General features: G+C 34.8%; 1 protein-coding gene across 6 annotated transcripts in view; it reads left to right on the forward strand.

The window, feature by feature from the left end:
• Window positions 1-15624, forward strand: part of FAM227B (family with sequence similarity 227 member B) — a 349113-nt gene that overhangs the window by 85322 nt on the left and 248167 nt on the right. The gene's annotated exons all lie outside the window — the stretch shown is intronic.

The following is a 15624-nucleotide window of genomic DNA, read 5'->3' on the forward strand; positions in this document are numbered from 1 at the left end:
AATAATCCACTTATAGCCTACTTGAAATACCAATTCACTTACATTTTAATATTCTTTTCTGTTCCTTTGAGCCATATGCCAAATTCCTGCACCAGGACCAAAGTCCTCAGTTACACTACATTAATAAGCTTTGTAAGGCAAGTGTATTTTTCTCCTGTTTATGCTATTTTTTTTTAGTACCAAACATAGGCCTAATGCTCAGGCCTCATGTCTGATCAGTTAACTCAGAATCTAGGCTTAGTACTTTTTAAAGTTCCTCAGTGCCTCTGATGATTTCATGTGCATGTACAAACCACTAATGCAGAGGGAAATACCTTTCTAACCTATATCTTGATATAGGCCAAGGAAGAGGAGGAATTAACCTACCCAACCTACTCTTTGGGAAGTTTTTCTTTAATTTAGAATTATTTAATTAGTTAATTATTATTCTTCAGATCTGTGCACTTTGAATTTAGAGAATCACAGCTTGAACTGTGGTTTTCTGTATTCTTACCCCAGTATATATCCAATATGAATTTTATCTTTTATTAGTTACATGAAATTTTCTTGTTTGCTGTCACCCTCATTGGTTTACCAAAACTTCATACATATTTGTTATGGGTGTGGGGGGTTTATTTTTAGGGATTTCTAATAGAAAGAAAAATAGTCTACTATCTTGAGCCAATTTTGTATATCTGTTTTTAATTCTTACCCTCACATGTGAATAACTAAATTAAGAATTTTTAGGAACTTTCCATTTTCTTTTCAATTTTAAGTAACAGAAAAGTGGTAAGAATAGCATAAAGAACTCCCATATATCCTTTACCCACCAATTATTTCTGTATTCCTTGTTCTTAAAATGATTCTCTTTCTTCTTGTTTCGCGTAAGCATTTAAAGATTAAATTTCCCTAAGCACTGCTTTAGGTGTGTTGTATTTAGATATGTTGTATTTTGCCACTTAATTTAAATTTTCTAATACTTACTATAATTTCTACTTTGACTCGTCAGTAGGTCAATTATTTAGAAAAGTATTGTTTAATTTCCAAAAGTTTGGAACTATTCCGGATACCTTAAAATTACTTTTTCCTAATTTAAAAACTACTGTGGTCTGAGAACATACTTTGTATGAACTTTTGCAATATATTAAGACTGTTTTATGGTTCAGAAAGTGGTCTGTCTTGGTGAACATTCCATGTACACTTGAGAAGAATGTGTATCTGCAGTGAAAAAAAAAATCAATTAGATCAATATGGTTGATAGTATTATTCAGATCTTCTGTATCAGGAGTCAGCAAACTGTAGCCTGTGGACTAAATCTGGCCTATAGCATGCTTTTATACGCTCTATGAACTTAGAATGGTTTTTATATTTTTTAAAGTTGTTAAAAACAAAAGCATAAAACAAAATAAAGAATATGCCACAGAGGCTACATTTGGCCTGAAAATCCTACAATACTGACTAGCCTTTTATAGAAAAATTTTGCTCACCCTAGTTCTATGTCTTTATCGATATTTTATTTAGTAGGTCTATTAATTAATGAGAGGAGCTATTGAAACATCTATAATTTTATAATTATTCTTTTATTGTTATTGATTTTTGATGTATGAATTTTTAAATTATTGAGCAAATACACTTTTATTATTAAGTTTTTCCTTTAATCATTATAAAATGTTCCTTTATAACTATGGTAATTCTCTTTTTTTTGAGTTCTGTTTCATCTGATCTTAATATAGACTCTTCAGATTTCTTATACTTATAGTTTACATGGCATCTTTGCTCATCATTTTATGTATAACTAGTTCATGTTTTTATAAAGTATACTTTCTGTAAACAACCTGTAGCTGAGTCTTGTTTTTTTATTCAGGCTGACAATCTCTTCACTTTAATTTGGAGTGTTACTTCATTTATGTTTCATGTAATTATTGATATGGTTAGTCTTATTTCTACTAGTTCCTATTTGTTTGGAGATTTATCCCATCTGTTTTTTTGTTTTTCAGTTCTCCTTTTCTGTCTTCTTTTGGTTAATCGAATATTTTTATCATTCTATTTTAATTCCTCTTTTGATGATTTAGCTATACCACTTCTGTATTTTTTTAGGCTGTTTTAATGCTTACAAAATACATTCTTAAATTATCAAATACTATCTAAAGTTAATATCGTTCTCCTTCACTTAAAATGAAGGACCTAGGAGCAGTGTAGTTACATATACACCCCTCTTATCTTTTGTGCTGTTGTCAAACATTATATCTACATAAATAATAGCCTCCTATTATGTAGTGTCATGACTTTTATTTCAAAAAATTACATGTTTATTTCAGCTTTTTTGAGATCTAATTGGTGTACCATAAGCTGCATATATTTCAAGTGTAAAATTTGATGAGTTTGGACCTATGTATTAATCTGTAAAACCATTATAACATGAGCTAAAAAAGCAATCAATCTATCACTCCTACAAGTTCTTTATGCTTTTTTTTTTTTTTTTGGTAATTCCTTCTTACCACCAATCCCCAGGCAATCATTTATGTGATTTTTGTCATTATAGGTTAGTTTGCAATTTTCTAGGATTTTACATAAATAAAATTATATAGAGTGCATGCTATTTTTTGACTAATATTTTTCACTCCATATAATTATTTTGGGATTCATTCATGTTGCTACATGTATTAATATTCCTTTGTATTACTGAATAGTAGTCCTCCATAGTAGGAATGTAATAGGATTTGTTTATCCATTCATCTCTTGTTAGATACTTGTATTGTTTTCAGTATTTGGATATTATAAATAAAGCTGCTATGAACATTTATGTACAAGTATATGTTTTGACATAGGATTTTATTTCTCTTTGATGAAAATGTCATAGTGGAGTGGCTAAGCAGCACAGATATGTAATACACAAGGTCATTTTGCATTGTTATAAATATATATCTGAACCTGGGTAACTGAGAAAAAAAAGAGGCTTAATTGGCTCATGATTCTATAGGTTTTACAGGAAGCATGGTGCTGCTATCCGCTCAGCTTCTAGGGAGGCCTCAGGAAGCTTACAATCATGGCAGAAGGCAAAGGCGGAGCAGGCACATCACATGATGAAAGTAGAAGCAAGTTAGAGAAAGTGGTAGGGGAGGGCCGGGCGTGGTGGCTCAAGCCTGTAATCCCAGCACTTTGGGAGGCCGAGGCGGGTGGATCACGAGGTCAAGAGATCGAGACCATCCTGGTCAACATGGTGAAACCCCGTCTCTACTAAAAATACAAAAAATTAGCTGGGCATGGTGGCACATGCCTGTAATCCCAGCTACTCAGGAGGCTGAGGCAGGAGAATTGCCTGAACCCAGGAGGCGGAGGTTGCGGTGAGCCGAGATCGCGCCATTGCACTCCATCCTGGGTAACAAGAGCGAAACTCCGTCTCAAAAAAAAAAAAAAAAAAAAAAAAAGAAAGTGGTAGGGGAGGTGCCACACCCTTTTAACCAACCAGATTTTGTGTTAACTCGGAGTGAGAGCTTACTTACCATTAAAGGAATGGCCTGAGTCATTCATGAGGGATCTGCCTTCATAATCCAACTGCCTCTCATCAGGCCCCACCTCCAACACTGGGGATTACATTTGCAACCTGAGATTTGGGCAGGGACAAATATCCAAATATATCATTCACCCTTGATCTCTCCCAAATCTTATCCTTCTCACACTGCAAAATACAATCACGCCTTCCCAACAGTCCCCCAGAATCTTAACTCATTCCAGCATTAACTCAAAAGTGCAATGTCTCATCTAAACAAGGCAAGTCTTTTCCATCTATGAGCCTATAAGATCAAAAACAAGTTATCTTTTTTTCTTTTTTTTAAATTATGCTTTAAGTGCTGGGGTACATGTGCAGATCGTGCAGGATTGTTAAGTTACATAGGTATTCACATACCATGGTGGTTTGCTTAATTCCAAAATATAATGGGAGTATTGCCATTCCAAAAGGGAGAAATCAGCCAAAAGAAAGGAACTGACGGCCCAGTGCAAGTTCAAAACCCGGCAGAACAGTCATTAAATGTTAAAGCTCCAAAATAACTTCCTTTGACTTTATGTCCCACATCTAGGGCACACTGGAGCAAAGTGTGGGTACCAAAGGCGTTGGGCACCTTCACCATGTGGCTTTGTGGAGTTCTACCCCCATCACTGCTCTCACAGTTTATTGAGTACCTGTGGCTTTTTCAGGTGCAGGGTGTAAGCTGCCAGTAGATCTACCATTCTTGGGTCTGGAAGACAGTGGCCCCCTTCTCACAGTTCCATTAGGCAATGCCCGAGTGTGGACTCTGTGTGGGGGCTCCTACCCTACATTTTCCCTCTTTACTGCCCTAATAAAGGTTATCTATGAGGGCTCTGCCCTGCAATGGGCATCTGCCTGGGCAACCAGGCTTTTTCATACATTGTGAAATCTAAGAAGAGGCTGCAAAACATTCTTCACTTTTGCATTCTGTACATCTGCAAGCTTAACACCGTGAGGAAGCTGCCAGATCTCATGGTTTGCATTCTCCAAAGTGGCAGCTCAAGCTATACCTGGGCCTTTTAAAGCCCCAGCTAGAACTGAAGCAGCTGAGATGCGGGGCCGAAGACCGTGCAAGGCAGCAGGTCCCTGGGCCTGACCCATAAAACCATTTAGTCTTCCTAGGCCTCAGGCCTGTAACTAGAGGGCCTGTGTCTTAGATTTCTGGAATGCCTTCAAGGACTTTTTCTGTTGTCTTGGCTATTAGCACTTGGGTCACTTTTTGTTATGCAAATTTCTCTAGCAAATGATTGCTACAAAGCCTACTTGAATTCTTCTGCCAAAAAAAAAAGCCTTTTCTTTCTGTGCCACATGGCTAGGCTGCAACTTTTCTGAACTTTTGTGCTATGCTTCCTATTGATATACAAGTTCCACATTTATTATTTTTTTGCTCCTGCGTCTGGGTGTAGGCTGTTACAAGCGACCAGGGTTACATCTTGAATACTTTGTTCCCTAGAAATTTCTTCCATCAGATACCCTAAATTAAGGCTCTGAACTTCAAGCTTCCACAGATCCCTATGGTAGGGAAACAATACAGCCAAGTGCTTTGTTAAGGCACAACACAGGTGACCTTTGCTCCAGTTCCCAATAAGTTTATTATTTTCATCTGAGACCTCATCAGTCTGGACTTCACTGGCAATATCACTATCGGCATTTTCACGACAACATTTAACTAGTTTCCAAGAAGTTCCAAACTTTCCCTCATCTTTCTGTCTTCTTCTGAGCCCTCCAAACTCTTCCAACCTCTGCCCATTATGCAGTTCCAAATCTGCTTCCTCTTTTTCAAGTGTCTTTATAGCAATGCCCTACTCCTGGTACCAACTTTCTGTATTAGTTCATTCTTGTATTGCTATAAAGGAATACATGAGACCAGGTGATTTACAACAAAAAGAAGTTTAATTGCCTCACAGTTCTGCATGCTTTACAGCAGGTGTCCCCAAACTATGGCCCGTGGGCCGCATGCGGCCCCCTGAGGCCATTTATCCGGCCCCCCGCCACACTTCAGGAAGGGGCACCTCTTTCATTGGTGGTCAGTGAGAGGAGCACAGTATGTGGCGGCCCTCCAACGGTCTGAGGGACAGTGAACTGGCCCCCTCTGTAAAAAGTTTGGGGACGTGTGCTTTAAAGGAAGCATGGTGCTGGCATCTGCTCAGCTTCTAGAGAGGTCTCAGGAAGCTTACAATCATGGCAGAAGGTGAAGGGAGAACAGGCATGTCATATGGCAAAAGCAGGATAAGGCAAGAGGTGGGCAGAGGTGACACTCACTTTTAAACAACCAGATCTCATGTGAACTCAGGGTAAGAGCCCACTTATCACCAAGGGAATGGCCCAAGCCATTCTTGAGGGATCTGCCCCCATGATCTAACCACCTCCCACCAAACCTCACGTCCAACACTGGGGATGATATTTCAACATAAGATTTGGTTGGGGATAGATACCCAAACTATATCATGTATGTATGTCATTTTAAGAAATTGCCAATCTCTTATCAAAATTTTACATTTCTTCTACCAGTATACAAGTTACAGTTACTCTACTTCCTTACTAACACTTGATATGGTCTTTTTAATTTTAGCTATTCTTGTGAGTTATATACTGGTATTTAGTTAGGTTTTATTTTAATTTCTCTAATGACCAAACATGATGAGCTTCTTTTCATGTACTTATTTGCCATCCATGTATCTTCTTTGCTGAAGTGTCTGTTCAAATATATTGGCCATTTTTATTTGAGTTGTTTGTCTTCTTGTTGAGTTGTAAGAGTTTCTTTATATATTTTATTTTTATTTATTTATTTATTTAGTTTTTAAAAACAGGATCTTGCTCTGTCACCCAGGCTGGAGTACAGTGGCATGATCATAACTCACTGCAGCCTAGAAAAAAAGTTCTTTATATATTTTAGAAACAGATTCTTTTTCAGGTATATATTTTAGAAACATTTTCTCTCAATATGTGACTTGCCCTTTTATTTCTTAATAACATCTTTTAATGAGCAAAAGGTTATAATTAGGAGAAACCCATTTATTAATTTTTTCTAATACAGTTTGTGTTTTTGGCATTTTATTTAATAATTTTTGTAAATCCAGTTTCACTAACATTGTATTCTATATTTTCTCCTAGAAATTTTATAGTATATAGCTTTATAGTTGTAGCTCTTACTTTTAGGTCTCTAATTTATTTTCAGTAATTTTTCTTAATTTTATGTGTAAACATCAGGAGTCACTTCTTTAAATATTGTTTCAGCACTGTATGTTGAAAATATCCTCTCCTCATCAAATTACCTTGGAAATCAGTTGACCATATATTTTGGTCTATGTCTGTTCTCTGTATTCTGTTCCACTGATAACAATACCCAGCTACCTTTAAAACTGTAGGTTTATAGCATATCTTGAAGTCAAGTACTATAAGTCCTCAAACTTTGCACTTATTTTACACAATTATTTTAGTTATTCTTCCTTTTATTTCCATATTAATTTGGAAAACTGCTAGTCAGTTTCTAAAATATATACTCAGGCAGTTTCATTTTAAATATATTGACTGCATTGACCAATTTGGGGAGAATTGATATCTTAACAAATTGAGTTTTGTAGTTCACAAACATAGAATATGCCTATGTTTATATACTATTTCTTTAATTTATCTCAGCAATGTTTTCTAGTTTTTACTGTACAGACATATCTTTTTCTAATTATACATGGCATTTAAAATTTTTAATTTTGATTATTCATGCTACTATATAAAAAAACTTATTTTGCATTTTTATTGGGTGCATCTATATTTAGAATATTTCAGTCTTTTTGTTGTGTTGAATACTTTATCATTATGCAGTGCCTTTCTTTGTCCTTCTTGATTATTGTTGTTTTAAAGTCTCTTTTGTCTGCTATATGAATAGCAACCCTTGCTCTTTTGATTTTCCATTTGGCTGATAGATCCTTTTCCATCCCTTTACTTTGAGTCTGTGGGTGTCATTCCATGTGAGATGGGTCTCTTGAAGATAGCAGACTATTGGGTCTTGCTTCTTTTTTCAGCTTGGCACTCTATGCCTTTTAAATGGGAAGCTTGATAAGTGTATTATGTAATTTATTTATCCCTAAATATTGAAATATACTTTTTATATCTGATGCTAAAACATGACAAGATTTTTTTGTTTCTAGATCAGATGATCTAAGCTGTGGGAGCAAAGACCAAGTTATAGTGGCTGTTTCTTTTCATGTATTATTCAGAATTTAATTTAATAATTCATGTTCAACCTGGGAAAATCTTCAGTTTGAAATATGTACTTGATAAAGTGTGTTAACTTAATAGAACTAAGGCTCTGTTAAGAGCCTTACTCTCATAAATGAATAATCTTTTTATATGACAAGTGACTTTTATTATCATCTTTCTTTTATAAATGACAAAACCAAAATATAAGTTGATTAAGTAATTTTCCCAAGACCACATAAGTGATCAGTGCTAGAATGTGAATTGAAATTGAGGATTGGCCAGAGAGTCTGAACTTTTAACCACTTCATACATTGCCTATCAACCATTTGATTTTACCGGATTGTATTTATATTAAGGGTTAAAATTATCAACATAGAATAGGAGTTGTAACCTAACGATAGTTGCCATAGCCTTAATTTTTCATTTATGGCAAATGTGAATGAGTTTTTGTCTTTTCCTGGATTAAATTTTAATAGATGAGGGTCAGTGAGGAAAGATGCTAGTAGAAAGGCCAGAAAGGTAGCAGAAGACTGGATAAAAATTTACTTGTTTTCCAGTTTTGTGAATGAATTTCTCTACAGATAGCAAACAATGGTTAGGGGAATTGGAAAATTCACACTTCGGGGCCAAAGTGGTGGATAGGCACAATGGCAGCGATGGGCCGAAATCTCTAAACCTGTAAAAGAAATGCAGCCTCCATTGGGAATTACATGTCTACCACACACTACTGTTTTTGATGGTGGAATTAAAAGAGAAGTTGTACCAATTCAAAAGACAGAGATCACTACCGAGGTATTTTTTTTTTCTAAAATCTTTTGCTTAGATTCTGACTACTAGGAAATCTACTTAAGAAAGAAGTTTGTTCAAATTTAAGAGTTTCAGTTTTGAACTTTGAACATCTCATATTTCTCCAGAGCTTTAATCTACTTTTAAAACTATCTTCTGTGTTTTTATATTAGTTAGTGGTCAGTGAGTGCCTCTCTTCCAAACATTGATTTTTGTCCTTGGTGGCAGAGTAGGACATTAATTCAGTGAGAAACTGAAACATTCCTATCCCATAGGAAATCATTATAAAGGGGCTTGGCTCATGGTATCTGAGAGCTTCCATATCCTGCTTGTTGCCTTACAGTTTCTTTGTTCCTTCTCTCCAGTCTGAACACAGCCATCGTCGTGGAGAATTCTCCGAACATAAGATTTGGATAATTTATTTACTGGTGCCATAAGCATGTTTTTGTTTGGAGTCTTTCCTATAGTCCCTAATGTTTCTTTTGCCCTAATGTATTCAACTTGTACATAAAGAACTTTAATGTCCTTGAGCAGGTCATACAACCCCTCTGAGCTTTATTTTTACGACTGAAAAATGAGGTAAATAGAATATTTCTATATTACCCTTTTCTAGCATTTTGTTCTTTAATAACTTCTATCCATAGGTGCTGAATAATCTTCCAAAGTGGTTGCTGACTGGTCAGTTGTGATTAGTAATAGAGACTGGTGGTTTAGGATTCATAATTTGAGAGCTCCCCTTCTCTACAGCTGTATGTGTGTGTTGGAAGGGTGGGGGTGAGCTCTGTGTATACTAAAACCATAATCTGTGTGCTGGAGGTATGCTAAGGCAGATTAAGAGCAGAACCAGAGTAAACATTACTATTACTAATGTTTTAGCCTTACATATGCATGCAGATGCATATATGTGACTTTCAAGAAATAATCCGTGCTCCATATATACTGCTGTCTTAGAATTGCTTCTTCTAATTTAAAACATAATTTCTTCTTGACATTTGAGATGCTTATTGTCATGTGGAGTTAACTTTTTTCCCAGAATTTTAACAAAGGACTTTCTGTTTTTGTTTTTAGTGAAATAAATGCACAGTGGATAGTTAAAATTTGCCTTCCTAACAAAATGGCATGATATCTCCCTTTTTAGGACTAGAATGTAAGCAGTTATAGAATTTCAGTATCTGGAATGACTCATGATTTATAAGTCAGCTCTTCTTAAACATTGTATTGTTAGATCATTTACAAGACTAAAGTTTTAATGTTAATTTCTCTTGTTGTGGTACAATACCATTTAAGCTTGTGAACTCAAAGATCATTTTTAAAAACTATTTTTATAACTCTTGCCCAATTTCTAAATCCATTTCTTTCTCTTTGTTTGGATTTTAAGGTTAAAACATTAACAAGTCTCATTATTTTTATAAACTATAGCTTAAACCACAAGCAACAAGAAAAATCCTTATATTCAACTAACATGTACTTGTATATATCTAGTACACATTTCTGTACTTGGCACTGTGGGGAGATTTTAAAAAAAGCAACACAGTATTTGCTCATACACAAGTACTAGGTGATATTTAGCAAATGGCATGTTATAGAAATATTTAAAGTAATAGCCAGATGGGTTAGGATTCCTTATGTTATAAAGGGCTACTAGAATTTTATCATTTATTTATTTATTTAGAGACAGAGTCTCATTCTGTTGCCCAGGCTGAAGTATAGTGGTGGGATGTTGGCTCACTGCGACCTCTGCCTCCCAGGTTCAAGCGATTCTTCTGCCTCAGTCTCCTGAGTAGCTGGAACTATAGGCGTGCACCACTACACTCAGCTAAATTTTTGTATTTGTAGTACAGGTGAGGTTTCTCCATGTGGGCCAGACTGGTCTCAAACTCCTGACCTCAAGTGATCTGCCTATCTCAGCCTCCCAAAGTGCTGGGGTTACAGGCATGAACCACCGTGCCCGGCCCTACTTGGATTTTAGTTTGCAACTCTGATTTTGCTACCTTTTCACTATTAGCAATGCTCAAGGATAATAAAAAAGAAACCATTAAAAGTGGGATATAAAATAGCACTTTGAGAACTAAGCCAGTAAAATTTCCACGTTATGCTTTTAATTATACATCATTAAAAGAAAACCAAGAAATTTTGCACAGCTAAGGAGTGAGGAAACCCCAAAAATGTGCTGTTAAGATGGTCAGATGTACAAACTCCCAATGTGGTAGCAATTTAGTAAGTTGTATTGTTGTTAGCTGTATTTTATACTATATAGAGAAAGACTACATGAACAGAAGTGAAGTGAATAACATAAGGCAGAGTAGTCCAAAAAAACTGAAAACCGGCAGAAATTTAAAAGAACTATTCAAACTATTCAGGTACATTTCATCATAATTGGGAGAATATGTATATTTCAAACCCATTTCATCTCCTTTTACTTTGCTGCCATGCTCACCAAGAAATTTCAAGTTATTTAACTTCGAAGATAATTTTCCTTGTCTACCATAAGGTCACCTGCAGATACGTCCCCCAGATATATTGATCTGTTGATTGGTAGCAGTAGTCAGAAGTGCTGGTTTTAATTTTAAAACAGTGGGTTTTCATTATATTATGATTATTAACATATTATACTAAATGACATAAAAATGCTGTGTAATGGAGAAGTGAGTGATAAGAATTTGAATACCTGAGAGATTTAGTCATCAGTTTGCACAAAACATGGTGATACATTTCTATTCATTTGCAACAGTCACATTTGTATCTGCTTAAGTATTATAATGATTCTTTGTAATAAAGAGTGCTTATTATTCTGTTACTGAATTGCAGTTGGCTTGTCCATTTGTTTAATGAATATTTTCTGAGTACAGTGAATATTTACTGAGTCCTTATATTTCCTGAGTATTAAAAATATTTACTGAGTGCTTAACAGATACTCTTAAGGAAGCTTGGGATACATGAGGGAACAAAACAGATGATATACTTTTGCTTATGGAACTTGTGGGCTAGTAAGCAGAGACAGACAATAACCAACAAACAATTAAGCGAATTATATAGAATGTGTAGTAGTCATACGTATACCTACCACACACCTCTAGACCACGGTATAAATGCTGTGCAAGGAAAAAAAGAGCCTCCAACTGAGCAAATTGCAGGGGAAATAATATCCTAAGAGAACAGCTAAGTTTTCATTAGAGTATTTCAGTGCAGGGTATAAATCTAGCAAAATGTTAGGAAAAGTTTTCACTGATAAAGTCCATATTGTAAAATGGACTTCCAAGACAATACTGGACATTGTTAAACACAGAATGAAGTCAACCAGAAAGTTCGCAACAAAAAGACTGAAATTGCAGTTCTTCGCAATATTCATTTCTTTATTCAGCTGAACTTTTTGAACTTATTGCTAACTCTATGTTTAGGGTGTGTGTGTGTGTCCCACTAAGGCAATAGAATGATACTGCTTTGGCAGTTGTTTAATATATGCATATTTATATTTAAGATTTAAGACTCAAGCATTAAAGTTGCTGTTAGGGTCAAAGCACAATGGTAACTTATACATTGCTCTACAATTGACATGCTAAAGACTTAGGAAGTTTTTTTTCTTGACAGTCTGTCAGCTATCCCTTATGGTTCTTGGTGTTCCAAAGGCTCATTTCTTCCAAATCTGATCTTCATAAAATTAGTTGTATATATATGGACATGTAATTGTTTTAAATTTTGAAGCATGGATTTTATTATCACTATTACAGTGCCTCACACTCCACTATTGACTACACACATACACACACATATATACACATACATATACACTCAGACCTCTTTATATATTTGTGTAGCTGAAATAGATGTGGACATATATTTATAAAACAGATATGCATGTGTTTCTGTTGCTTAAGTAGATAAGTGTAGATAGATGGATAGAAAGACATACAGGTATGTCTATCCATCCTCTATAGAGATAGAGATAAGGGTTCTCCAAATGCTAGATTAATGGCGTAGATTGATATACAGTGGGAATTCATGGAAGAGAAAAATCATTGTAAGGCAGGGATAAGTCTGGTAATAATTCATTGAAGAGGAGAATCTTGATTTTCTTCTTAATGACAAAGGAGGGTGTGAATTGATAGTGAGAAGTTGAGACATTCTAGATGATAAAGACAATATAGACAAATCCCAGAGACACAATGAAGTATGGTATGAATAGAAAATGATAATGGTCTAAGGAGACTGTGAAGTTTATGAATAGTGAGGAAATTGGACCAGACAGATGGAACCAATTTGTTGACAGTTTTGGTTTCTAATTTAAATAATTTTACCCAAATTCAATTAACCATAGAGAGACAACATGGGTTCTACAATTGGTAATTGACATAGTTTAAATGACATTTTAGGAATATTAGGTAACTAAACAGGAATTGAGACAATGAGGACTTGGAAGAAAAACAAATAGGATGCTATTGCTAAACTTTAGGCACAATTTAATGAGTTCATGAAAGTAGTGAGGAAGAGGTGAGACTGAGCGATATTAGGTAAGAAGAGTTTAGCAATCTTGGTGATTACGGGATAAAGGAACAGATTCAAGAAGAAGATTCAGGACACAGTCACCACTCAAATATGGTAACAATGACTACATTATTATGAAATTATGGTTTCAGTACGTTTAGCTAATTGAATAAGATGAGCAATGTGGCTGCCAGGTTTGATCATTCATGTAGAAGACTGTGCTATTTATTCCATCAGTGTGGCACCAACATTCCACTCTTCCAGCTCCATAAAAACTGAATGTGGAGAAGATAATTTTTTAAAAAACCACATTTGCCCTGGTTATTCTGATAATAAAGGTGATATATATTAATGTAGAAAATTTGAAAATAAAGAAGTATTTACAAGACAGTAAAACATCACCTGTGATTTAACCTTAATAACATTAAAACATGGTAAATATTTCTCTTCTGAAAGGGAATAAAAATCCCAATATTACTTTTGAAACAGTGAATGGAGCTAATTAGGAAGATTTATTAGCAAGAAGATAAATTTTTCTTTTTTCATTATAGAACAATATCATAAAAGTTGAAAAAATGAGTAGCTAGTTGAGTAACATGTACAATAAATGAGAAATATGAAAAATTAACAATTAACATTGTTAACTATAGAAACTTAAAGTTGAATTGAGGTAAGCACTGTCACCTAGCAAAACAATGACAGAGAGGAATAAGTAAAAGGAGGAAAAGCTGAAAAATGTTACATGATTCATTCTCTGAACATCTATGAGCATGAATTGCTGAACACACTAAGCTTTCAACGATGAGATGGAAGTCGTGCAAAAGCAAAAACCTTTGATCTCTTGCTTTTCCTAATTGATTCTATTTAAATTGTATATAGTACTAGCATCCCTATCAATATTATCAAATATCTTATGTTCTCAAATCTGTGACTGACAGAATTTTATAGAAGAAAGAATAGATGTGTCAAAACAGGAAAAGTTAAACTTAAAAAAAAAAAAAAGGCCGCTGTGACCTCGTCACCCTCCACTCCCCATCTCAGAATCTAAACGTGGTCACCTTTGAGTAGAGGCCTGTGAGCATACCCACTTAGGGCAGTGCTACCCGCTGATAAAACAGGCTCTCCACCAGCCACCCCAAACCATGGGAATTTGCAACAGTGGAGGAAAAAAAGAACCAAAAATTCCAAGGCCTTGCTTTTTTTCTTAAAAGTACTTAAAAAGGAAATTTATTTGTATTTTTTTATTTACATTTTTTATTTTTGTGCATATTGTTAGGGTTAGTCATTTTTAATGATCTCGGATGACCAAACCAGCCTTTTGAGCATTGTCCGTACATCTGACTAGATGTGGTGTGACTATGTTCATTATAATGTCAAAGGAGAAAAAAACTTCGTAAAAAAGGCAAAAATGACAACAGAAAAACAATCTTATTCCGAGCATTTCAGTAACTTTTTTTGTGTATGTACTTAGCTGTACTGTAAGTAGTTTGTTTGTATGAGATGGTTTAAAAGGCCAAAGAGAAAAGGTTTCTTTTTTTTTTTCCTTTTTTGTCCATGAAGTTGCTGTTTATTTATATATATGTATTTTTTGGTCTGTTTGATGTATGTGTACAACAATATTGTCCAACAATAAACAGGAATTTTATTTCGTTGAGTTGTTCTAAAAAAAAAAGTACAAAAAACGTAACAAAACAAAAAAGGAGAGATATGTTTTTACCTCACAAAGTGATTACTGCATTTGTTAAACAACGTGTTTTTAAAACCAGTTTCTAAAGGACCTTGCTGGTATATAACACTGACCTTTGTATAGGGATAGATAAGATTATGTAGGCATGATGACAGGACTGGAAAGATCTTTGTATATAAAATTTATTATTTATTCTATCAATAGATCATTAATATGGATCATTTAGTAAGCCAGTATTAATAGTATTAAGTACTTTTTGAGGTTCTATTTCCTTACTAGATTCCATGTGAAACTTTAAAAAGGCAATATTCATTTTAAATTTTATCACACTTAACACATATTTATCATACAGTGCCTGATACAAACATGGTAGAATTCTCAATACCTGTTTGTTTAACTGAAGTAGATGAAGACACATATACATAAACATTGTGTGTGTGCGTGCGTATATATCTATATCTATATCTATCTATATAAATATATATTCTGTGTGCATACATGTATGTGTGTTTATGTGCAATGTATTACTATATTAGAGTGCAATAGGATTCAGAGATGGAAAAAAAATCGTTGTAAGGCAGGGGGAAGGTTGGGAATAGTTCATTAAACTTGAGCTTTGTCCCTAAGAGCAAAGCAGAGTATGGATTGATTGACAGTGGGAGGTAGAGATATTCTAAGCAGTGGGGACAGTATAGACAAAACTCAGAGGCAGAATCAATTTACAACTTCTGTAAATCACAATAAACACAGTGGACTAAAGAAACTACGAGGTTGATATTGAACAGTGAGAAGTTTGGACAGTGAAGTTACAGCCAATTGTTTGACAGCTTTGGGTGCTAGTTTAAGAGGTTTAAACTAAATCCAGTAGGTAAAAAGGAACCAATACAGTATGGGTCTTCAAATGGCAACTGACATAGTCAAAGCAGTATTATAGGAAGGTTAAAGAATTAGACAGTATATA

The sequence above is a fragment of the Saimiri boliviensis genome, chromosome 2 (assembly GCF_048565385.1).
Source record: "Saimiri boliviensis isolate mSaiBol1 chromosome 2, mSaiBol1.pri, whole genome shotgun sequence".
NCBI classification, from domain to species: Eukaryota; Metazoa; Chordata; class Mammalia; order Primates; family Cebidae; genus Saimiri; species Saimiri boliviensis.